Source organism: Schistocerca piceifrons, chromosome 3 (genome assembly GCF_021461385.2).
Source record: "Schistocerca piceifrons isolate TAMUIC-IGC-003096 chromosome 3, iqSchPice1.1, whole genome shotgun sequence".
Lineage (NCBI taxonomy): Eukaryota > Metazoa > Arthropoda > Insecta > Orthoptera > Acrididae > Schistocerca > Schistocerca piceifrons.
In genome coordinates this window covers 624,014,285-624,039,489 of record NC_060140.1, presented here as the reverse complement: position 1 = coordinate 624,039,489, position 25,205 = coordinate 624,014,285, and the positions used below count along the sequence as shown (strand labels likewise).

Here is a 25,205-nt window from a genome sequence, read left to right as displayed (position 1 = left end):
AAACATATCACTCAGTTGATAGAAACGGAAAGTTTCTCCATGTAAGAATCAAGTTGCAAATACCTAACAGCGAGGTCGCATTTTGCATGAGTCTCCGTGCAAAATATACATTTTTACGTATCTTTCGTATCGTGTGTCCTGCGTCGTTTATTTTACCGTCATTGTGGAACTCCTACACATGTTTTTGTGATTTTTCGATATCACTCTCAACAAGATAAATGAGATAGTTCCCCCCCCCCCCCTCCCCCACTTCGTGCAAGCATTGACTCTTGCATTTCCCACCTTACAAAATGTAACGTACGGGGAAAACCACCACTACAGCTACATCATACATTTACATACTACACTCCGCATGCCACGACATAGTGCTTCTCGGAGGGTACCTCGTAGGGCTGTTGATAAAATTACAACACATCCATACATTGATATTTTTCCAAATACGTCAACATACATCGGCGATACTTTTAGCATCGACATTGGTATCGAAATGGAAATATAGAGTGCCCATATTTTCATGTTATATTTTTTTCGCATTTTCCGGTAAATATTTGAAGTTGTTCTTTTGAAATTCTAGAACAACATGATTTTACTTTCGCTGTGTGAAGGAGTCTTACTACTTTTTTAGCTTTCATCACTCCCAGTCCTCCTATTTGACTTTGCGAAGGAAGTATAGCACAAAGAAGTCCGATTGCACCCCGGGAGGAGGTGTGAATGGAATAACAAGATATTCGATACGAGAAAATAGCACACTAATTTTTAACGCAACTAGTGTGCTATTTCCTCACATTGGCATTCTTCAAAAAAAGTTCTTGAAACTGATTAACGTAATCGGGAGTCGGCGTTACCAACGCAAACTCTAAACCTTAACTTCACTACGCAATTAGGACACTACAGCTACTAGACCGCTGGCGATTGCAGAAATGGAAAAAACAGAGAAGTAAAAATGTCCCTGACAAATCCGATATGAGGAAAACGAACAACGGACCCATTAGACACCTTTTATTGTGCCACTTACCGGCAGCCACCATTATTAGCAAAGTGGTTATCGTCAAGCGTGAACGTGCATCGTTTTCCCTTCAGTTCGTGGTATGAGAGCAATAAGCAGGCTGCTAGCTTGTTGATATACAGAATATCTAAGAATAAATCAACACTTAAATATACAGCTCTAAAACTGGCAATCTGTCAACATATTTTCAATGTGAAACCGATTCTTTTTTTGCTGGTACGTCGATATTTTTTCCGGAAAATTGTCGATCGCGCTATAGTTATTTTCGATATATCGAGGGCTACTGTTGCTACTTTATTGATATCGATATATCGATCTCCCGATATTTTTGGAAATATCAATTATCATAATGCCTTGTAGAACTACTAGTCATTACCTTTCCATTTCCATGTGCAAATGAATCGAGTTAATTTGTTAATAACAATACCTCTACTTATCTTTAAATGCATCCTGCAGTATGAGACAGGATCCAAATGTTAACTAAATGTTTTAACTCTACCTTCTTTCTATTCGTTGTGTTAGATTACAACAGCCTGCATTAAATTTCACATTCCTTACTACAGATATGAAATGCATTTGAAGATAAGCGTCTCTGTAATAAGCACTCACGAATCCACGTTATTTCCATACCAAAATTTATACTGTGGCCGCTTATCGGCATGAGTCTTGCACGTCCGTGAGTTGTCAGTACTCGAAGACAAATAATTAAACATTCCCCCTGTTACACTCTCTAACCCAGAGTGGGAGCGCTACTTACACCTCTGCCAATGTAGGTAAGCAGCCAATTATACATAATTCCCGGTTGAATACACAAACGCTAATTGAAATTAAACACATCTTAAAACATTACTGTCCCTGCAAATTTTTCGTCGTTACTAAGCAGGAAAACTACACTCTTAAGAATCTCTAAACGTTAGTTGACGTTTCTGAATTCAGCCGTTAGTTGCTACGTCCATCATAATAGTAATACGTGAACACATAAACTGAAGTACTGAGTTTCATAGTAAGTACAGGGAGGCAAATGATCCGTATGTAATTGGAAAGGTATTTTGCCATAAATATGCACAGAGAAAAAAAAAATGTGTGTATGTAGCCGCTGAGAGTGGTAAAAGGGAGTAGAAGCCTTCACACCCATAAAACTGATGTTTAATTCGCTATCACTTATTAAAATGTACATAAAGCCGGCCGGAATTGCCGTGCGGTTCTAGGCGCTACAGTCTGGAACCGCGAGACCGCTACGGTGGCAGGTTCGAATCCTGCCTCGGGCATGGTTGTGTGTGATGTCCTTAGGTTAGTTAGGTTTAAGTAGTTCTAAGTTCTAGGGGACTGATGACCTCAGAAGTTGAGTCCCATAGTGCTCAGAGCCATTAAAATATACAGTACTTGAACATCGAAAATTGAAGAACTATCAACCTCTGCCGTGCGCACCGATCAAGTGCTAGGACAGAAATAACACACGACAGTAACAACATTTCTTGAAATCGCGTTGTAAGGGCGTTCATGTTTGCATTGTACATTTGCAGTAAAACGTGCATATCCGGCATCTACAATGCGACTACTGCTAGATCAATGATGTTGTTAGCAGCGAAAATTAACGTATCATCGTAACGAAGTCTATAAATAACTTTGAATAATGGCGTCGTTATTTCGCTTACTTTTCTGTAAGAATAACTGTGTGGTCGTTTGCTGCCTCAACAAGTAAACTTGACGTAACTTCCTTATTTTTAATTGCTTCATTCTGAATAACTACAACTTCCGACTTCGCTTATTATGCGGAAACTGTATTTGTTGTATGGCATGCCTAGAAGAAGAATGCTAACGCGTCAGAATGAAAGACGCAGAGCTAGACAGTCTCAGTTTTTGCGTAGAGAAAGTATAGCAATAGGGATATTCGTAATTATAATGAATCTGTTTTCTTTAACTATCATAATATTAACATGTGAGGCAATAAAACTGAAATACCGAGTTTTAAAATAATAATAATTATAATTATACAAGTAGGTGAATGAAGCTTATATAATTCCAAAGGTACTTTGCTGTAGATGTGCACAAAAGAAAAAAGAATCATTTATACACATAGCCATTGGGGTAGGTAAAAGGAAAGAGACACACACATGTGAAAAATTTTTCTTTGTCTCTGACACTGCTACCACGTGTAACGATCAAGTGCTATGACAGAAACGACGCACGACAGTAAAAACGTTTCGTGAAGTTGTATTCTAGGGACGTTCATTTTTAAATGCTGCATATAGTTCATTTGCAGTAACACGCAACCGGACAGCTATAAAGCCGCGACTGTTACTTAGTTGATGTCGTGGGCAGTGGAAAATGAAACGTAGTTACGAAGCCGTTGGGGACAACAAACATCGTTCATTAGCGTCATTTCTTCACGTGCTTTCGTCGAACAGTAAACGGAATTAGCTATGTGTTCATTTGCCGCCGTCGCCAGAAAATTTTGTATGTTCCTAATTTTCAGTATCTTCATTTCGAGTAGCTACAACGTCCCATATTATAAGGAAACTATATTTGATGTAGGCTATGTCTCGAAGAAGAACATTAACAGGTCGGACAGAAAGACGAGGAGACACACAATGTTTGCATAGAGAAAGTAACAGGAATGGTGCAGATATTGATAACGATAATTCTGCTGTTATTCTGAAAGATACATTTAAATGTGCACTGAATATAATTGCAAATAATCCGCATAGCTGTAATTGCGTTTCAATGAATTGACAGTGCGGACTTCGTGAACGACACAACGGATTCACATTGTGTTGTCATAAGGGTAAAGTTAATTTGCCGTCAGTAACACAAAATCTATTTTTCAACAAAGTGTTTCGAGGACTCACTTCAAATGATCGAACAATTAAAGAAAAATCAATGAATCATTTCAAGAATACACGTAACTACAATGCAGGATTTGCCACAGACCAGTTCTGCGGCTAAAATTTCATATGCTTTAAGATACACGACATTTGCTATTACAGATCGGGTCAACTGATACAGTAGGTTGAATTTCGACCACAGGTGATACCAATATTGTTATAAAATACAACCGCGGGTGACACGTGTACTTACGCGAGCATCATGTGGACTGCAGGCCGCACTTTTGACTACCACGAGCCCTGATTTGGCTATCTCGAATTCCAGGGCCTTACCGGAGATGTACGTTGGTGGTTGTTCAGGCGTTCTGCAGTCTCTTGCAGATAACTGTAATTTTTTAAAATTTCTGAATAGTCTTTCGTGTAGAAAAAGGCTTATTCCCATCTGAGTTCACTGCGTGCTTCCAAAATACTCGCAAGTTGATAGAACCTACCAACAACGTATCTAGCAGCACGCCTCTGAATTGCTTCCATGCCTTCCTTTAATTCGAGTCAGTGGCGATGCCAAACACTCGAGCAGAACTCAAGAATGATTGCACTAGTGTTTCATATACGGTGTACTTTATAGATGAGCTTCACGTACTTAAAATTCTCCCAAAAAACCGAAGCCTTCTCTACTACCACTTTTACGCTCTCCTTCCATGTAACGTCGCGTTACACCGTTGCGACTAGGTATCTAATCGACGTGACTGTGTTAAGCAGCAGAACACTAATACTGTATTCGAGGCTTAGAAGATCGTTTTTCCCACAAATTTGCATTGAATTAGATATTCCACATTTAGAACGAGCTACCATTCATCGCAACATACATAAATTCTGTCCCAGTCATCCTGTGTGCTTCTACATTCATTCAACGACGTAGCTTTTTCCCGCATACTAGAGCGTGATTAGCATGCAGTCGCAGATGTCTGCTGACTTTATCCGTCAGATCTTTCATTTATATAGAAAACAAGGGTGGTCCTATCACACTTCCCTGGGGCACTGCTCTCGATATCGTCTGTGGTGAGCAGCCGCTGTCGACTACAACGTGCTGCTTGGAAAATCTTCGAGCCACTCACAAACCTGAAAGCCTATTCTGTATTCCCATCCCAATCCTGATGATTGACCAGCTACAGAGCATCAAATCGGACGTTAATTCGGTGCTGGACTACAAACCCCTCACCATGGGGTACAAAATTCACCGGATTAGTTGGACAGAGTACTGATCGCGCTGTTGTATACCGGGAAGTGTCACTGTTGAGTGCCCCTATGGGATCCAGGATAACTTGACTAGAACTTCTAGTCACTGGTATGAATGGCAGCCGGCCACTGTGGCCGAGCGGTTCTAGGCTTTTCAATCCGGAACCGCGCTGCTGCTACGATCGCAGGTTCGAATCCTGCATCCTGCCTCCGGCATGGATGTGTGTTACGTTCTTAGGTTAGTTAAGTTTAAGTGGTTCTAGGTCTAGGGGACTGGTGACCTCAGGTGTTAAGTCCCATAGTGATAGGAGCGATTTGAAGCATTTGAATGAATTGCAGCCAACGTTAAATGCAGATGTATGTTATTGCAGATGGGTAGCAGAAAGATTCCGGTAGGAATTTGTGTTTGACTACTCTGTTGACTGTTTGACTACTCTGTTACGTTGATTAATTATGTGGAGGTACTGGCATACCCGGGGCCTAATTTCGGACGAGGAGGTGCGGCGTAACTCAAGTTAGTTGTTGTCAGTGACGAAACAGTTCTCAGGTATCACGAGAAATGACTTGCGTACACTTGTTACCAATCAGTGTCCTAAATGTGTTCCTTTGGTTTTCAAACTGCTATTGAATTAAAATGTCTGTTTATTTGATGGGACAGTAAGCAAGTTCAGTATCCGTTGATGTTTTATTATGGAGAGGGAGGGGGGGGGGGGGGGAGGGAGAGGTGAATGTCACGTGTGCATGATATATTCGCATCTCCCATTAATAATGGCAAGCATTAGTGCAGAAGTCGAAGCTGTTTCAACTACCACCAGTGAAGGCACCGGTTAGAGTAGCTTACGGTCCATTCGCTGTATACTCCGGCGGAACATCAGCTTAACGAGTACTTAGAGACCAGTTAATGCCACTTTGCTCGCGGGATGCAATCAGAGGTAAGTGTTCTGCTGTACTGTAAAGGAAGGATCAGCGACACTGCGGATGGCAGCTACCCTCCTCTGTTCATGGCTGGCTTCGCTCTTGTCTACGGGACACGTTTCAAAACGACGTGAAATGAAATAAGTACATGAGGCCGAAGGTAGGGAAGGCAAATGGCTTACGACAACTTTCTGTGGGAGCTGCCCGGAAAATATGGTGGAACTATAGAGAAGATCGTGTATAGGACACTTATGCAGCCCACTCTGCTACTCCTAGAGTCTTTGGGAACGTTACCTGGTCCGATTAAAGGAAAACATAGAACCAATTCAGAGGCTTTCTGACAGATTTGTATCTGTCCGTTTCGATTAACAAGAGCTTTGCAAGGGAATTCCTCAAGGGAAGAATATGAGTTTTTCGTGAGAACCAAAGAACAAAGTAATGGTGATCAAGACGTCCGCAAAGAATTACAAGCAGCCAATTTTCTCTCGGTCCATTTGCCAACGAATGATGAAGGGATAAAGTTTCTGTGCACAAGATGCCCTATGCCATCGGCTACACGGTAGTGTATCGAGTACGTGAATGAAGCGTACCTCAACTCACCACACTTTATCTGGCGCAGAAACCTCGTTGGTCAGTCCTCCATTCAATATTAGCATACTTCAGAGTCCTGTCCAAACCATAAAACGACATTTAAGCAAAAACTTGTATTTCACCATCTCGGTTGAAGTCATAAAACGTGCCTAAGTTCCTGTTACGTATTTGTCACTGCTGTACTTAATAGAACTCGAAACAAGATAATAAAATGCACATCGGATAAGCCTAGCTATTCTACAAAATATGAACGTTTCTGATGAGTAATGTACGAAGGACGAGAAAAAATTTCCATTGCTTCAGCGTATGTGCAAAGTAATGCGAATCCGATGCGGGTACATAAGCACAGATATGTAGGCCAGGGATCAGTCTGGCATTCGTGTCTGACCGATACGCTTGCGATAAATGCGGAAACGTGGGCAATGGCGAAGTTATTACTAAACAGGACAAACGTGTCGTTGTTCAATTCTTGGCTGCAGAAGGACAAATCCTGATAGTGAAGAACGAAGAATGTGTATGGGGCAGTCTCTCTATCTAAAACCACCGTTGTGAAATGGTGCGCCAAAGCCTGTTGTTACTTCGTGATACGCACATCCGCATTCAGCAAACGTCGTAACGCAGAAGTCGGCTAACTCAAGTGGGAGACAGTCGAGTACAAGCCGTATAGGCATGGCCTCTAACCATGTAATTATTATGCCTTCTGTCGCACCTACATACATCTACATGATTACTTCGCAGTTCACAATTAAGTGTCTGGCAGCAGGTTCATCGAACAACCTTTAAACTTCTTCTCTAAAGTTCCACACTCGAAAAGGGCGCGGGAGAAACAAACACTTAAATCTTTCCACGTGAGCTCAGATTTCTGTTCCTTTATTATGGTGACAATTTCTCTTTATGTGGGTGGGCGCAAACAAAATATTTTCACACTCTGAGGAGAAAGCTGGTGACTGAAATTTCATAAGAAAGTCATGCCGCAGCAAAAAACGCCTTTCTTTTAATTACTGCCACCCCATTTCATGTATCATATTTATCGTAAGATTGGCACTCTCTCTCCTATTTCTCGATAGTTAAAAACGAGCTGCCGTTCTTCGAACGTTTTCTGTCCTCAGCTAATCCTATCCGATATGGATTCCATACCCCACAACATTACTCCACAAGAGGGCGGACAAGGGAAGAGTCAGCAGTATCTTTAGCAACCATGTTACATTTTCTAAGGGTTCAGCCAGAAGATTGCGGTCTTTGCTTTCCTCACTCATTGTCGATGTGATCGTTTCAGTTCCTTTAAAAAGTGCCCTGTAGCGTTCACGATTCCTGTTGACCCCCCAGGGGGTCCACAACTCTTTTGTGGATACGTGCGTAGCGAGCACGGGACCCCGTGCTAGTGTGGCCCTCTTTCCTTTCCGGGCTGCATACCTTCCTTTTCCACATCCTTCCCCATCCCCCATCTTCCCCACCCCCCTCACCAATGCCTCTTCCCTTCCCTTTCTCCCCCTCTGGGAGTATGTTTAGTGCCTACGTCCGGAGACGGGCGCTCGAAACTGTAAAACAGTCTCTCTTCTTCGCTTTCTCTGCTGGCAAGTCTCTGTCCTTTCTTTGTCCTTACCTCTACTCTTTACCCTCTTCTCCACTGCGACGTTTGAGACCTCTCTTCATTCCTTTCCTTACCTTTGTTCCTCCCTTTCTCTTTTTTCCTCCCTGTGCGTCTCTGATGGCCGACCCACGCATTCCTACGCGTAGCCGGTGACAGGGTAACGCGTAATACCCCACCCCGGTAGACAGGTAGGACACGTACACTCTTTGACATAAAACTCGACCGGCGGCCGGCCGCTTCAGAGGCTAACTCCGCGCCGATCGCGACATGGGACACTAAAACTGGCCAACTCGCTAATTCTCTAAGTCCGGTTATCTGCACAATCTGGCAACACTGTGGACTGCGGCACTTCCTGGAGGAAAACATGTCCCATGATGGAGAAACACTAGGCTGATTAGGCCTGTGGTCTAGGTAGTCTGCTTTAGGCAGTGGCGCGGCACGGACCTGCCGTCCCGGCCGCGGGCGCGCGTGAACGAGGAAGTGTTTACACCGCCGGTACTCGCGCGTGTTGTTGTCTGACTCGATCGCCATGGCACACAATTTTCGAAAGACTACGCTCCAATTTACGTTCGACAACGAATTTGCCAGACCCAAAGCTTTCGAAATAGAGCGTTTTTTGAGGGAAGAAGTTCGTTTACCTGCTGCAGACATAATTGGAATACACCTGTCCATTGTAAGCAGTACAATGTACGTAAAGGTGACCGATGAAGCTGCGTGTGAAAGAACTCTCTCTGCTGCACAAAGAGGCTTTAAATTTCGACACTCTGATGGCCATATCAGCGATGTAACAGTAGCTCCTTCAGGATTGGGTGTGAGGGTCATTCGGATCTTTGAGTTGCCGTTTGAGGTGCCAGAATCGATGGTTACTGAATCGCTGCGAGCATATGGAACGGCACTTAGTCATACGCCTGAACACTGGGCTAGTTTTAATACCTATCCTGTGCTAAACGGCATGCGACAGGTGCGGATCGTCCTTACTAAACATATCCCGTCTTATTTATACATTGGCGGATGTCGAGCTATTGTGATCTACGATGGCCAGCCACGCACCTGTTCTGGCTGTGGTGGAGAAGGACATATCCGCTCGGAGTGCATACAACGCCGCGTCGTGCAACTGCCACGTGGAGAAGCGTCACAGCGAGAAGTTCCCACGCAACTGCCGATGACGTACGTGTCGGTGGCCCGCCGGGAAGTGTTGCCAAGTTCGGAGCGTGGCAAGGACGTGTTTATGCAAGAGCAGACCGAGTTACGGGAGCATGGAGGTAACTCGGAGAATGTCCCTGCACCCATGTCACGACAGTTGAGGGAGGAACCTTCCGAAAACTCACATGTAGCAAGAGACGTGGAAGTGGATGTCCAGACGGTGGCGCCGGCAACGGACCAGCGAACGACCGACGAACACAGTGAGGCAGCAGAGGGCAGGGCACGCAAACAGCGATCGCCGAAGCGTCGCAAAAAGCGTCGCCATAGTTCGGGTGACACGTCCCCCCCTAGCCTAGGGGACACGGCAGGTATCCTAGCCGAAGAACTGTCTGACACAGAACACGTGTCATCAGAGGACGCTGACAGGATTCCGTCCGATGGTGACCGGCTGTCCTGCCTTTTAGATGGTCCCTCTTCATTGACACCGACTGACCCAGCGCTGCCGACGAAGGAGTCAGGGACACCAATGTCCCGGCAGCCACGTCGAACTACATCAGAGGACGTTTCTCGGATGGATGACCACTGCGACTGGGCGGAACTAGTCGAAGACCTACAGGAATTGCCACCCCCAAATGATGACCACTCACCTACAGGATGCACACCACGGAACGACAACGAAGGAGGGCAGCCCGTTGGCGGGCACCCCTCTGAGCACGAATAGTAGACTAAAGCCCTTGGAGTTCTCAATGACATGACACGAGCATGACAACAGCGACAACGAACCAAGCATATAAGGTGGGCACAGTGAACATTAACACCGCACGTTCGCTAGCAAAGATGCAACTTCTCCGGGACATGATTTACGCCACAGACGTCGATATTTTGCTGATGCAGGAAACCTTCAATGCTGCTTTTCCCGACGTGCATGGATACAACACTTACCTAGCGCCGACTCCAGATGGAGGACGTGGCACAGCGATACTAGTCCGGGAAGGGATTCCGATGTGTGACCTCGATTACCTTCCTTCGGCTCGGGGTTTGGCTATGACCGTGAACGGCATTCGTATCGTCAACATCTATGCACCCTCCGGATCTGACAATCGACAGGCGCGTGCACGATTCTACTCGGAGGAGATTGCCCCCCTATTCCATGGGAGGTATGACCACATCTTGGTAGGGGGGGATTTTAACTGTGTACTCACACCGATGGATCAAACTCCTAATTTCAGCTCCTGCCACGCATTGAACACGATCTGCCGGGACATGGCCCTTATGGACACGTGGGAAAAGATCCATGGGCAGCGAGAGGGCTACACGTATTTTACTAGCCACTCGGCGAGCAGGCTGGATCGGATTTACGTTTCTGACGGACTAAAAGATCACGTGTTGGCTGCTGAACGTTGGCCCACAGCTTTTACGGATCACCTTGCGTATTTATGCACGTTAACCCTCCCACGGCAGCGGGTCTGGCGGAGTCGTAGTTCCTGGAAACTTAATTCCTCCTTATTGGTGGATCTCGAATGTCGCCAGCGGATCGAAGAAACATGCCAGACTTGCACTCGCCGTCTGCCGCTGCACCGTACGGTTCTTTCGTGGTGGCTGCAGTGCGCAAAACCGGCGATACGAAGAGCTCTCATAACGTATGGCAAGGAAAAAGCGAAATGGCTCCGAGATACACTTGACTATTACTACATGGTGCTCCGCGACCTGTCCTCCAGGGCCCCATCGCCCGAACGTCAAGCGGAAGTCCATCGCATTCAGGCCTGCATTTTATCGATCACGAGACGTCGACTGGAGGGACTTTCGATCCGTGCTCGGTGCTTGGACAACGTCGATGGAGAACGTATTGGCATGCATTATGTGTCCAAGGGACATGCGCGTAATCGCCGATCCCTAATCACAGTCCTCCATGATGACGATGGTCGGCCCTTGACATCACAAAAGGCCGTTGCTGCTGAGTTTCTGGAGCATTACCGCCTCCTTTTCACTGGGACGCCGACGGACAATCGGACAGAAGAAGAAATTTTGCGACAGATGCAAACGGAGGTGGATGGTCCGGATGCAGAGGTGCTATTGGCACCCCTAACGGAAGATGACATCCGGGGCGCACTCGCGAAGGGTGCGTGCATAAATCCCCTGGGCCAGATGGGTTGACACTCGAATTTTACCGCGCATTTGCGGATTTAATGATGTCCCAGTGGGTATTGATGTATAACGAGTTATTGAGCCCTGACACGGATGTTCCGTCGCAGTTCATGGCGGGACTGCTTATACCAATACCAAAATCGACAGCGAGTGACAGCACCCATCAATTTAGACCGCTCACGATGCTCAATACTGACTATAAGATCCTTGCGCGAATGTTGGCGGCAAGGCTCAAAATTGTAATATCCAAAACAATACCACCAGAGCAGGCTTGTCTAGGGGTTCGGAGCAACATACATTCTATCCTCGGCGAATACCGTGACGTAATTTCCCTGACGGAAGCTTGTCGCATGCGAGCGGCGTTCGTATCGGTGGATTTTGATCGTGCCTTTGACAGGATCAACCATGATTTCCTTGACTCGACCATGCGACGCATGGCGATTCCACAGGATTTTATTACCGTCCTCATGCGCCTCCTTCGCGGCGCTTCTTCGACGGTGAAAGTCAATGGCAGGGAGGTAGGAACGATTCCTGTTCGCAGCTCAGTTAGGCACGGATGTCCCTTGTCGATGATACTGTTTACAATTGCGCTCGAACCATTGATGCAGACTCTTAGACGGACTCTAACAGGCGTCCGACTCCGTGCGAGCTCCTTCACGTGTCGTGCATATGCCGACGACTTGATGATACTCGTCCGGTCGGAGAACGAAGTAAGTCAGGTGGTTACCCTTCTTACTACGTACGGGGTAGCTGCGGGAAGCAGGGTCAACATGAATAAAACCAAGATCATGCACATCGGTCGAGGGCTGGACGCTCTGCGAAGTCCGTTTACGACGGTGGACATCTTGCGATGCTTAGGTGTCTTGTTCACCCGATCGCTACGGCAATCAGCGGCGGCGAGCTATCGACGTCTCCTCCAGAACGTCCGACTGCACATACGCAACAATTCACTCCGAACGCACGACCTGCTCCAAAGGGTGGACTACACTAATGTTCACCTGGCTTCGCGACTGCCGCACTTGGCACAGGTACTGCCAATGCCACATGGTCTCGCTGACAGATTAATGGCGGCCTTTGGATACTATGTCAGCCAAGGAATGCTGTTTAAGATCAAATACGAGACTTTAACTCTCCCATACCACTCTGGAGGACTTAACCTCACGGATGTGCGGAACAAGGCTCTAGCTCTATACCTGCGAGCGACGCTACGAACTTGGAACCAGCGGCAACACGCCATCACGTCGGCCATCCTGGATGTGCTTCTTCCCACGTCCTTTGAACCACCGGTAGCAGTAGGCACCATCTCGCCCTCGTTTTCTCACGTCGCGCGATTTTTTGTTGATTTTAGTTATGTTCAGTTACAGATACCTTCTACCAGAATCCCCACTACCCGTGAGATATATCGATACTTGCGGCGTCGTCATGGCAGCAATGTTGTTGAACTTAAATACCCAACACGAAACTGGCAACAGATTTGGCGAGCTGTCCACACACCTCTCCTCACCACAGCAGCGCGATCGTCATGGTATACACTAATCAACCGCAAGACAGTCAACCGCCAACGATTGTACGACATTCGCATGGTAGATTCCCCGCTCTGCCTTATATGTGGCATGCAGGACACCGACGAACATTCTCTGCAGTGCGGTGAGGCAAAGGATGTTTGGCGGCTGACGCAACGCATCATGGCCCTCCTCCGACGCACCGACGAATCCACGATCACGACGGACGCTTTATTTTTCCCTGACCCTGTCTTTTTCCCCTCACACAAAACATCGGCAATCCGATGGATTGGAGGACACGCATCACACTACGTGCTCTCGCGGACCTTGATATCGGGCATGGACTATTGGCATTATCTACTAGAACAACACGAAATCATCAGACGCCACTCTAAATATAAAACGCATTTTGCGAACTTTCTAGGCAGCATGTTTCATAGCCCCCGGAAGCGGTGGGGAGTCCCAGGTTTACGTTGGATCGAGGGATAGGATTTACTCCCAGTGAAGTGACGAGGATGTCACTTCGGCCCTATATTTATTTCCCTTCTTTTTTATATATGATTTTTCTTTTGGGACATTAAAATTAAATGAATAAAGAAAATATTATTGTTACTAAAAAGAAAAAATTACAATATCAATGTTTCCCTCCTGCTGCCTCTCCCTTATCCTGTCAGGAGACGGGGACACCGTGGCCAGGCCTCCAAGTACGACCCCTGCCCACTCTGCCCCCTGACCTACTAAAAAAAAAAAAAAAAAAAAAAAAAGGTGGCCGTGCGGTTAAAAAAAAAGAAAAAAAAGGGGGTAGCGTCTTTGATACAAAAAAAAAGAAAAAAACAAAAAAAACAAAAAAAAAGTTGGTAAAAAAAAAGCGGTAGCGTGCGTTGTTTCTGTTTGTAATGTCGGTGGATCGAGAGCAGCTGGCATAAAATATTTTTATAGCCTCTTCTGTGAGACACAGAACTATTTGCGAGATGACTGTAAGTTCAAGATGTTATTCTGAGCAGCTGTGGAGAAAAATTCGGTAGCTGACGTCTCTTTGTGTGTAGTCAACAACGATATGTGTGGGGCTCTATTCCCAGTGAGCACTGAACTCTTCGTCATATTATTTATAGTTCAAACATGCTCACATATCACTGCTGGCGCAACAAACCCATATTTAACGTTCGTTTTCTCTAGAATATAACAGCGATAGGTGCCGGGTAGGAGTCCTGGGAAGGAAAAAATTAATGTTTCGTCTCGTCATTTCAGTTAAAACTGCCGCGAAAATCCGATATGTCGCATTTGACTGTGCTTCGATAGCAATCGGATTGGGTTCTGGGTTCGAATCCGTGTCCAACACAAAACTTTACCTCACGGCATTTCAAGTAAGTTACTTGTGAAGAAGCAATATTTAACATCTCTCGTAGTTCGTTAACAGGGACAATAGATGATGGGTAGGAATTCGCGTCTGTTAAACATGTTTGCGTTATGCAATTTAAAGTTGATATTTGCTAACTGATACTGTCTAAAATCGAGGTATATCACTCTCTGTATGCTTAATCAGGAATGACTGTTAGTTTCCGTCAGTAACGAAATCTTTGCTTAGTCTGCATGAGCTGGGTTTGAATCCATATGCGGAACAAGACGGTTCGTCGTGTCATTTGATGTTCATACATATTCTCAACTAGCTGCTCGTGAATAACTTAAATTTTTAATGTCATTTTGTGTTAAATAATAAGTACGGTATGTTACTTTGAAGAGGAAATCATGAATACGACGAACTTACTACGTGCATTACCAATCTGACGTAATAATGAGAGTGGTAACATTTCAGGTATGTCATTTATTGTAATGAATGTGAGCTTACAAGCCTTAAGGACAGTCTTATCTGTGATAAGGTGTTCCCCGATATTTGTAGTACCGTGGTATTACTTTACATCTTGAGTTATTGCGGTACAGAGCAGTGTTTTCTAGTGGTGACTTGTTGGAACCATTTTCAATAGTCAAACGACTGTACCAAGGAGCGATTAGAGGACCTGCTAGACAGCTTTTTTTGAATAGGACAATGTTCCTGTCTAATAATTTTTAGATTAGTTACAATAAGCTTACGCTGCAAGAGAACTCGCTTGTATTTCTCAATATGTGGTCTGTTGTCGGTTTGAAGGCCTTACATTGCATCGGCAACTTAGTGCAACTCCACCGAGGGCTGTCTGGAGTAGGGTGGAGATAGCAATGTGAAAGTTGCGAGCTGTCGAAGACGATCTTCATATTCCTAATGCTATTAGGACATCGTATACTCTTGACGACGTGCGGTCAGTCAACCAATTTCAGAACTCATGTTGAGTAATCCCGCTAAATTCCCATAATATTGTCTTTTTATATTGATGAGTAATAAGGATAATCGTCACGTTCATGTGCCGTCTACAACGCAAATTTAATGTTACTATCCCAGGAACTAACCTGCAATATGTTTTGTATTTCATAATCGGAACTATCTGCATTAACCGTCATCAGAGCAATGTCAGGGAACAGAATGCAGCAGTGCCTTGGTACCTACTTGGGGACCTGCTTGAGTCGTGTTCTAAGGAAAGGGTAGTTGCTGGTTCACATTATGTTACACTAGCGAGAAGTACCGACTTTTCCTTTTCTCTGCAAACATCCCGAACTAAATTCAGTAACTAAATGCTAAGAATATATTTGCATTGTGCCAACTCAAAGTTCAATAGATATGGATATAGATATAGTTTTTTTATATTTAAAGCCATTCTCGTTCTGCGTTGGAATAAACATTATTCATTATCTGATTGTTCTAGTTACGATTGTTATTCTCATTCTCTCACTCGCAAGAGTTTTCACATTCCTATTTGGTATCGATGCACATGAAGAGTGGCTATGAAAGATGGAAATACTGAATGTTACGTCATGCAGAATACACTCATTTACTTCTGCTCCTTGTGATCAACGCTACAGGAGAAGTTAGATACATAAAGTTGACAGTGTGAGGACAGACATGCTGGCACAACTCTGCAACTACACAGTGTTACCAGATAAAGTGGTGCTGCGGAATCGAAAGTGTAGTACGGACTTTGCCACAGTAGCAGACAGCTGCTAATTTCGGACCATGACCGTGGATTACACTTCGGTCAGTGCTGGTTAGAGTGTTGCAACTGTAAATGGAAGGCTTTGTTTGACAGTCTTGTGCTGATGCTGTCTGAATAAATTATGCCATTGGATAAAAAGCGGTTTAGTTTTGAGACCTAACCAACAAGGGGAGAAGGCACAGTGGTCTGCTTCAGGAATTCCAAGCAATAAAACACAAAAAGCAACCCGGGAAGGGTTCGAATAGCTACTTTCATGCAGAGACATGCATTTGGAATCTGTTCATCGTTACGGGGTCAAACAAGAGGGTAACATTACTGAAACAATGATCAGGCTACTTAGTATATAAGAGAGCATACAGATTTCAAGGAGGAAACGTATGAAGACGCAGACTTCCTCGTTATCAATATGTGCGGCGTATCTTTCGTGTTAACGAAAGTAATATCCCGCTTTAACTCTTCTTACGTCTCAAATGAAATGAATGCCATGAGGAATCGAATATTTGTTGACTGCGCCTCTCCTTGCTTCCGTCCGTACCAACATATTTCATCATTCTCGTGGAAAAAAATGACATTCTTTTTGTATGCTGCAAAAGATTGCACGTGGACAAATTCGACATCGAGGTGCAAAGCGTTTGGTATCTTACATTATATTCAATTCGAATAAGCTTCATATGTATTTTTACTTCGTTTGTATTTTTAGATGATTATGAACGGTACGGAAAATTATCTCACATGCTTTATGTTGAATGAGAAACATTGAATGACCCGTTTTGCTTTCCCTACGTTGAAATGATATAATGTCGGCATCAACAGCCTTCTTCCACGCCGGAAGTTGAAACTTGTATCTTTCTGGATTAATGATAATTGAATGTCTCAAATGTAGACATAGCCCACAAGGCGACGTCAGAAACCATCAGGGGAGAACGCCGCATAAAAACCAAACGTGCGCGCGCGTCTCCACTCTGAAGGACCGTATCGGAGAATCACGGCAAGCATTTCGCTGAAGAGCTGCCTCGTAAGAGAACCGAGAAATGGCAGCGTCGTAGCAAGTATTTGTCAACACCTTGATAGTGCATTTACTTCCGGGTGTAGGCCGGCGTTACCTCGCTAAATTCACTTGACATTCGTTTTCCACATCGAAGACTCGTACGATAGAATCCACTGTAAGATGAGACACTTAGAAAGTATAATTAATTTCTGGATTCCAAGAACGGCGTTCTTCACATAAGTAATACCTGTTTGTGTGTTTTAAGGTTGCGTTTTGAGGCTCAGGCAACATCGCAGTGACTATAGTCCGTCTGTGGTCGCCAGTGTGTCGTTAGCTCAGAGGTTATTCGTCATATTGTGGCTTTTCTATCGCGGGACGTTCTGAATCGGAATACTCCCCTTTCATTATTAGTTCCGGGACGTGACTATTTTCCTCGGACAAAGACCAATGCTGTGAATTGGATTCGTGGACATGCCATTCACTACCTAGTTGGACAAACTGTAGAGTCTGTACTCGATTTTTGGACATACCTCAACGACCGTCATTATGTCGTTGTCCGCCACCCAAAATACAGACAATTTTTCTCGAACTTCCTTGGGAGTGCTTTCCAAGACCCGCCTCGCAGCTGGAATGTGTTAAGCCAAGAGTGAAGAAGGTTTCCAGTTTGAACCAATGAACATTTCTGAACTACTGAACGGAACACACAAATTTCGAGAAGACGTGACTCAACATATTACCAGCGGGGCGCAGAAGGCGTCTGATCAATTACACAACAAAAATAAACAAAACAAAAATCAAAATAAAAATAAAATTCAGAAAAAGGAAGATTTTGTTTTGTTTGTAATAATAGCCCTAACCTTGAATTCCCATATTTCCCCTGGTATATAGGCAGCTCTTGGGGTAGGTTTAGTCAGGAGCCAACGCCTGAAGTGGACCAAATTTTTTTTTTTTGTTATAGGATGAAAAGTGGCGGTGGCACTTAGTTTCTTTTTTTATTGCCATTTTCCTAAGGGGCTTTAAAATAAGGGAGAAAAAAAGGGGTAATCGTCAAAAAAAGTAAAAGAAAAACAGCAGAATTAAAAAAAAAGAGGTTCCCTTGTGCGTTGCGGTAGTCGTACTGTATGACATAGCAGTTCCAATCTCGGTGGAAGCCGCTGACTACAACCTTTTATTTTCCATTTTAATTAATGGAGTTGCAAACGGCTAGTAAAAATTCTTTATACGAAGTCTGAAGAATGCCTTTAAACATCAATCTTCGTCCGATTCGACTTAGTAAATTAATATCATGGATGTCTGATTTGCAAATGCCAAGGTGCTTCACTGTAAAATAGATCCTGAAAAGATTCAAAGCGACTATCAACGATATAAATTTGAGTTTTGTTCGTCATACAGGTCTAACATGTCAGAACGTTGTTTATGAAGTGCACATGTTGATTAATATAGTTCCCCTCTTCTAAATTTTTGCAATAGCATTTCACTGTAGACGTTTTCTATCACCGGTGTTAGCAATTCCTTTCCGTTCTCTGAAACCTCATAAACGACAAATTTTTCTGGTCTAAATCTGATGACCTTAACTATCACTTCCGATCAACATTAAATACTTCATGAACCCATACATGGAACTCCAAATGTGCAGTGTTCCTGCACTGCTACAGAGAATGCATTGCAAGGTATTCACACAGTTTATCGCATAGAGTTACCATAAGGAATGGAACAAGAACTGTAATACACTTTACACCACAGACGCTCACCCAGGCTTGACGGAAACATCCGAACATTGACCAAAAGTTGCACAAATAATTGAATTTGAAAGGAAAAGAAACGAGGTATGAAGCATTTATAAATTCATCGAATGTAGCGAGGTGGTTTAATTTCGTCCCAGTCTATAAAATTAATTTCGGGCCATACTCAGCTCTTGCCGATTAATGTAATATAATACCCGCCTACTAATCAGGGCGTCTGTCTCCGTTGCTTTTGAGCGTGAATGGAAATCGTAGAAATTTTCTGAGGAGCAACATTTAATAATAAAGCGTTTTAAATCATCAAAAGCGATGAGCGGGAGCAGGCGCTTTCGGTAAAGAACGGGGGAGTCCAGCGCCGCTGCTGTCGCCACGGCCGCTGCCGGTAGCCAGCAAATGGATCCCGGAGCTTTGCCGCATACGGCGTCCAGAGGAGGACAGTCTGCAGGAAATCTGCCGCAAAATCGTTACTGGATAAAATTTTGATATCGGTGTGTCAGAAAGCGAAATAGATTGAATCTGCGCTACCATTACATTCACGTCTTCAGCATTCAGACAGAAGAGGCTATAAAAATATTTTATGCCAGCTGCTCTCGATCCACCGACATTACGAACAGAAACAACGCACGCTACCGCTAGACCACAGGCCTAATCAGCCTAGTGTTTGCCTATCATGGGACAAGTTGTCCTCCAGATTGTGCAGATAAGCGGACTTAGAGAATTAGCGAGTTGGCCAGTTTTATTGTCCCATGTCGCGATCGGCGCGGAGTTAGCCTCTGAAGCGGCCGGCCGCCGGTCGAGTTTTATGTCAAAGAGTGTACGAACCCCCTGGTAACGGCCAGGCCCAGGGAGGGATGATTACTCGAGCTGGTACCTTCCGAAAGTGCCGATTGGTCCCTCCGTCCATTTCTTGGGAGGTGTGACCTGAGGTGTGAACAATCACCTAAGGCGGGAGTGCCCTCAGAGAGGACCCCCACAAGGAAGGAGCGCGCCATTGGAGACGCCGGTAAGTATGGGGGGTACTTCTGCAATGGTTTCCTCATCATCTACTATGTCTGCTCACAAGCGAAAGTTAAATAAGTCTCAGCTGCGGACAATTCTTCCATCAGTGCCACAGTTCCTTGTGGTTTCTCAGTCGGACGAAGGTCAAGACTTCTCCACAGTAAACACATTCATTATTCAGAAAGGTGTCAACGCAATTGCAGATCCTGTGAAGTATTGTTCCCGATTACGAAATGGCACCTTGTTGTTAGAAACAGTCAGTGCCCTCCAGGCACAAAAATTGCTGCGTACGTCACTGCTACACACCTTCCCTGTCCGGGTGGAAGCGCTCTGCGCTTTAAATTCATCACGTGGGGTGGTTTATACACGCTCCCTCGACGGATTGTCCGACGCGGAAATTCAGAACTACCTGTCTGACCAAGGCGTAACAGCTGTTCATCGAGTCATGAAAAGGGTTGATAAGGACTTGGTTCCAACCTGTACTGTTTTCTTGACATTTGGCAGAGTTCAACTTCCATCGAACATAAAAGCGGGCTATGAGATAAATTCCGTTCGCCCTTACATCCCAAACCCTACGCGTTGCTATCGGTGTCAGCGATTCAACCATACCAGCCAGTCATGTTCCAATCCGGTCAAATGCGTTATGTGTGGCAAGGGTGCCCATGAGGGTGCTTGTCCACCTCCATCCCCTCATTGCATCAACTGTATGGGTGATCACTCTGCTTCCTCTAGAGATTGCCCCATTTTCAAACACGAACCGCTCATTCAGGAAATCAGAGTGAAGGAAAAGGTGTCGACCTTTGCTGCTCGAAAATTATTCGCCAGTCGAAAGCCCACTGTGCCTCACGCAGGTAAATACAGCACTGTCCTTGCCTCTCCTCGGCCTACAAAGAAGGCAGCCACGCACATTTGCGATCTCACCTTTAGTGCCAGGGTCAGATCGGCCAGCTCAAAAATCACCCATTCAACCTCCCCACTTTCACCTGCTGACTTTATAGCTCACCTTTCATCAGGTTCTGCTAAATCACAAGCCCCAAAATCAGACACCTGGACTTCCAAAAAAGAGCCTACTCGCAAAGATTTTTTACACACCCCGACTTCACAACCATCGATTCTTCCCTCATCTCAACGTCCTGTTTCCAAGAAGGCTAATACGAAACCCAGTTCCTCTCCTTCTCCGCCACGACGTGTCTCATCTACAGCACCACCTGGCGGTAACCGCCCTCGGCTGTGTTCTGTGTCGCCAAGGCGCACTGCTGGCGGCAGCTCAACCGGCCGATCGCTGGTGGCAGGAGCTGCTCCCGAACAACCTATGGATCAGGATCTTCTGCCTTTGGCTGAATGCCGTTACACGCTGTCGGCCGCCGGCTCTGAGCAGTCGTTGAATTGAGGGCAACCTTGGTCACATCCTCCCTTTTCTGTCCACCCTATGTCCATTATCCATTGGAATATCCGCGGCATTCGAGCCAATCTGGATGAATTGTCGATCCTCTTACGATCCTACTCGCCGGTCATCTTCTGTCTTCAGGAAACAAAGCTGTGTCCCCACGATCGCTTTGTTTTCCCTCAATTTCAGTCAGTCCGATTTGATCTCCCCTCTGTTGATGGCACTCCAGCACATGGAGGACTCATAATTCTTCTCCATGATACTGTCCTTTATCACTCAATTCCCTTAAACGGTTCCTTCCAAGCTGTTGCTGTCTGTCTTCCCCTTTCTGGATACACCTTCTCTCTTTGTACTGTATACATTCCATCGTCCACACCAATGGCAAGAGCTGATCTCCTTCATCTTCTTCGTCAGCTTCCGCCCCCCTATTTGCTGGTTGGGGATTTCAGTGCCCACCACCGGCTTTGGGGATCTCCGCGTCATTGTCCGCGCGGCTCACTATTGATAGACGTCTTCCACCAAGCGGATCTAGTTTGCCTCAACACTGGGGACCCTACATTTTTCTCTGCCTCCACGACAAATTTCTCTAATCTGAACCTTTCGGTCGGTACTGTTCCGCTAGCTCGGCGATTTGAATGGTTCGCTCTTGCTGATACACACTCCAGTGACCACTTTCCCTGTGTCCTTAGACTGCACCCACATTTTCCATATACGTGCCCGAGACGCTGGAAGTTTGTCCAAGCCGATTGGACTCTTTTTTCATCTCTAGCGACATTCGATGACCGTCACTTTCCTAGCGTCGACGATGAGGTCACTCATATTACAAAAGTTATTCTTACAGCTGCGGAACGTTCAATACCTCGCACCTCCGATTTGCCCCGGCGCCCCCCACTTCCTTGGTGGAACGATGCATGCCGTGACGTAATACGTGAGCGGCGACGTGCTCTTCGCGTTTTCCGCCACCATCCTACTTTGGCCAACTGTACCCGCTATAAGCAGTTCCGTGAGCGATGCCGTCGCATCATCCGCGATAGCAAGAAGGCAAGCTGGAACTTATTTACCAGCTCATTTAACACCTTCACTCCCTCCTCGGAAGTTTGGAGTCGGATTCGACGGTTATCTGGCGCGCCTAGTTTCTCCTCGGTCTCTGGGCCCACTGTTGCACATGATACCTTAATGGACCCCGTCGCAATTTATAACTCATTGGGTCAACACTTTGCGTCCTCTTGCTTTCTCCTCTCAAAATCGCGAAAGCTGCAATACTATTTTCTCCATGCGGGAATTCCAACACGCACTCTCTTCTTCTCACTCTTCCACCCCGGGACCGGATGGTATCCACATTCAAATGTTGCTGCATTTATCATACCACAGTCTGCGCTACCTCCTTCGCCTTTATAATCGAATTTGGACCGGCCGTACATTTCCCAGAAGATGTTCCGAAACTTGGAAATGACAAACACCTCCCCTCTAGCAATCGCCCCATTTCTCTCACGAGTAGTGTTTGTAAGGTTTTGGAGCGTATGGTGAATTGCCGTTTAGCCTGGTGGCTGGAGTCCCGAAGTCTTTTAACACCTGCCCAATGCGGTCTCTGAAAGCATCGTTCTGCTGTTGACCATTTTGTTGCTCTCTCCACTTATATCATGAACAATTTTCTCAGGAAACGCCAAACAGTAGCAATATTTTTTGATCTGGAGAGAGCATACGATACCTGTTCGAGGTCAGGCATCCTCCGCACACTGTTCTCTTGGGGCTTTCGAGGTCGTCTGCCCCTCTTTCTTCGTGAATTTATGGCAGAGCGCAGATTTAAAGTGCGGGTGAACACTACATTCTCCCGCACTTTCTCCCAAGGAAACGGGGTACCCGAGGGCTCCGTCCTAAGTGTTGTACTGTTTGCCATTGCCGTAAATCCAATCACGGATTGTCTCCTTCCCGATGCCTCGGGCTCCCCCTTTATGGACGATTTTGTGATCTACTACAGCTCTGAACGGATCAGCCTCCTTGAACGACGTCTTCAAGAATGTCTCGATCGCCTTCACTCTTTGAGCATCGAAACCGGCTTCCGCTTTTCTCCCAGTAGACCGTTTGTGTCAATTTTTGGCGTCGTACGGAGTTTCTTCCGCCTTCCTTACATCTAGGCCCTGTCAACCTTCCGTTCGCGGACGTCGCTAAATTTTTGGGTCTTATGTTTGACAGGAAACTGTGCTGGTCCTCCCACGTTTCCTATCTTTCGGCTCGCTGTCTGCGATCCCTCAACACCCGCCGTGTCCCGAATGATATCTCTTGGGGAGCGGACGGAGTGGTCCTTCTCCGCCTCTATCGCACCTTAGTGCGCTCGAAATTTGACTATGGAAGCATAGTTTACTCCTCTGCTTGGCCGTCTATTCTTCGGCGTCTCGACTCTGTCCACCACCGTGGATTACGTTTAGCGTCTGGACCTTTTTTACACTAGCCCAGTGGAACGCCTTTATGCTGAAACTGCTGAACCTCCGCTGTCCAATCGGCGCGCTGTTCTTCTGAGTCGTTATGCTAGCCATCTGTCTTCCATGCCCGCTAATCCGGCCCATGACATTCTTTTCGACGCCTCCTTGGATTTAGGGTATGCAGGCCGTTCCTCTGTACTACCACCGGGACTCCGCTTCCGTCAACTGCTACGTTCTCTTTCCTTCCACTTGCCTAAAACTTACTTGACAACTTGGGGTACAGAACCGCCTTGGCTCCGGCCCCGGACCTGCCTGCTCCGTGACCTTTGTCAGTTCTCCAAGGATGGTACCCCTTCTCTTGTTTATCGTCGGGCATTTGCTGCTCTATACGCACAAATGAAGGATGCCACATTTATTTACACTGATGGCTCAAAAACATCATTTGGTGTTGGGAGTGCCTATATTGTTGGAGACACTCCTAATCGATTTCGGCTTCCCAACCAGTGTTTGGTTTTTACTGCGGAGATTGACGCTGTTCTCCAGTCTGTCCAAAACATCCGTCGCCATCAGCGGATACAGTATATTATATGTTCAGATTCGCTCAACTCTCTCCTCAGTCTCCAAGCTCTCTAACCTGTCCACCCTCTGGTCCACGGGATTCAGGACTGCCTCCAATTGCTCCACTTGGGGGGCGTCTCGGTGGCGTTCCTCTGGATCCCAGGACATGTTGGCATCTGTGGAAACGAGGCGGCCGATATAGCGGCCAAGGCTGCAGTCTCCCTTCTTCAGACTGCTGTTCGCATGGTTCCCTTCGTCGATCTACGGAGGGTTTTATGTCTTCGTGTTGCTCTTTTATGGCACACACATTGATCGACACTTCCAAATAATAAATTGCGGGACGTGAAAGCTCTTCCCTCTGCTTGGATCTCTTCCTCCCGATCTCGTCGTCGGGAGGAGGTAATTTTAACTATACTACGGATAGGGCACTGTCTTTTTAGCCATCGCCATCTTTCAAGTGGCTAGTTCGCGTCCGTAGTAGAATACTACACGTGCACCCTGGGTAACGCTAAATGAACTAGCAAAGTACAGGCGACCAGATAATCCTTAGTTGATCTCCTGGTCACGGCAAATCACGATGAATTCTAGCAAAACGAACCCTTTGATTAGAGAACTCGGATCGCTGATTCGAGTCTGCCACCTGAATATTGAAGGCATAAGTAGAGCCAAATGCATGTACTTGCATAAAGTTTTAACAAAGAACGACATTGACGTAGTCGCAATTCAGGAGACCCATACTGAAGATGACGAGCAGCTAAGATCAAGGGGCATAATATCTTACTATGACCTAATAGGCGCCACACACCACAGACATTATGGCACGGCAACATACGTCAGGAGAAATATCGAAGAAGTGGCTCTCGTATCAACATCTACCACAAACGAGATTCGCGAAGTCATTATAAAAGTGGGTGAAGTCACAATAAATAATATATACAAGCCTCCAGGGCAATCGTGGCCCCCACAAGCCCTTCAAATCCTGCCTCACCCAGCAATATACGTGGGTGACTTTAATAGCCACCATGAACTGTGGAAATATCGAATATCTGACCAAAACGGCGAAGACCTGGTGAAATG

At 45.7% G+C, this 25,205-nt stretch overlaps 1 protein-coding gene across 1 annotated transcript in view; it reads left to right on the top strand.

The window, feature by feature from the left end:
* The window catches only part of LOC124787719 (luciferin sulfotransferase-like), a 313,245-nt gene that overhangs the window by 218,575 nt on the left and 69,465 nt on the right, over positions 1 to 25,205 (top strand). The window lies entirely within an intron of this gene.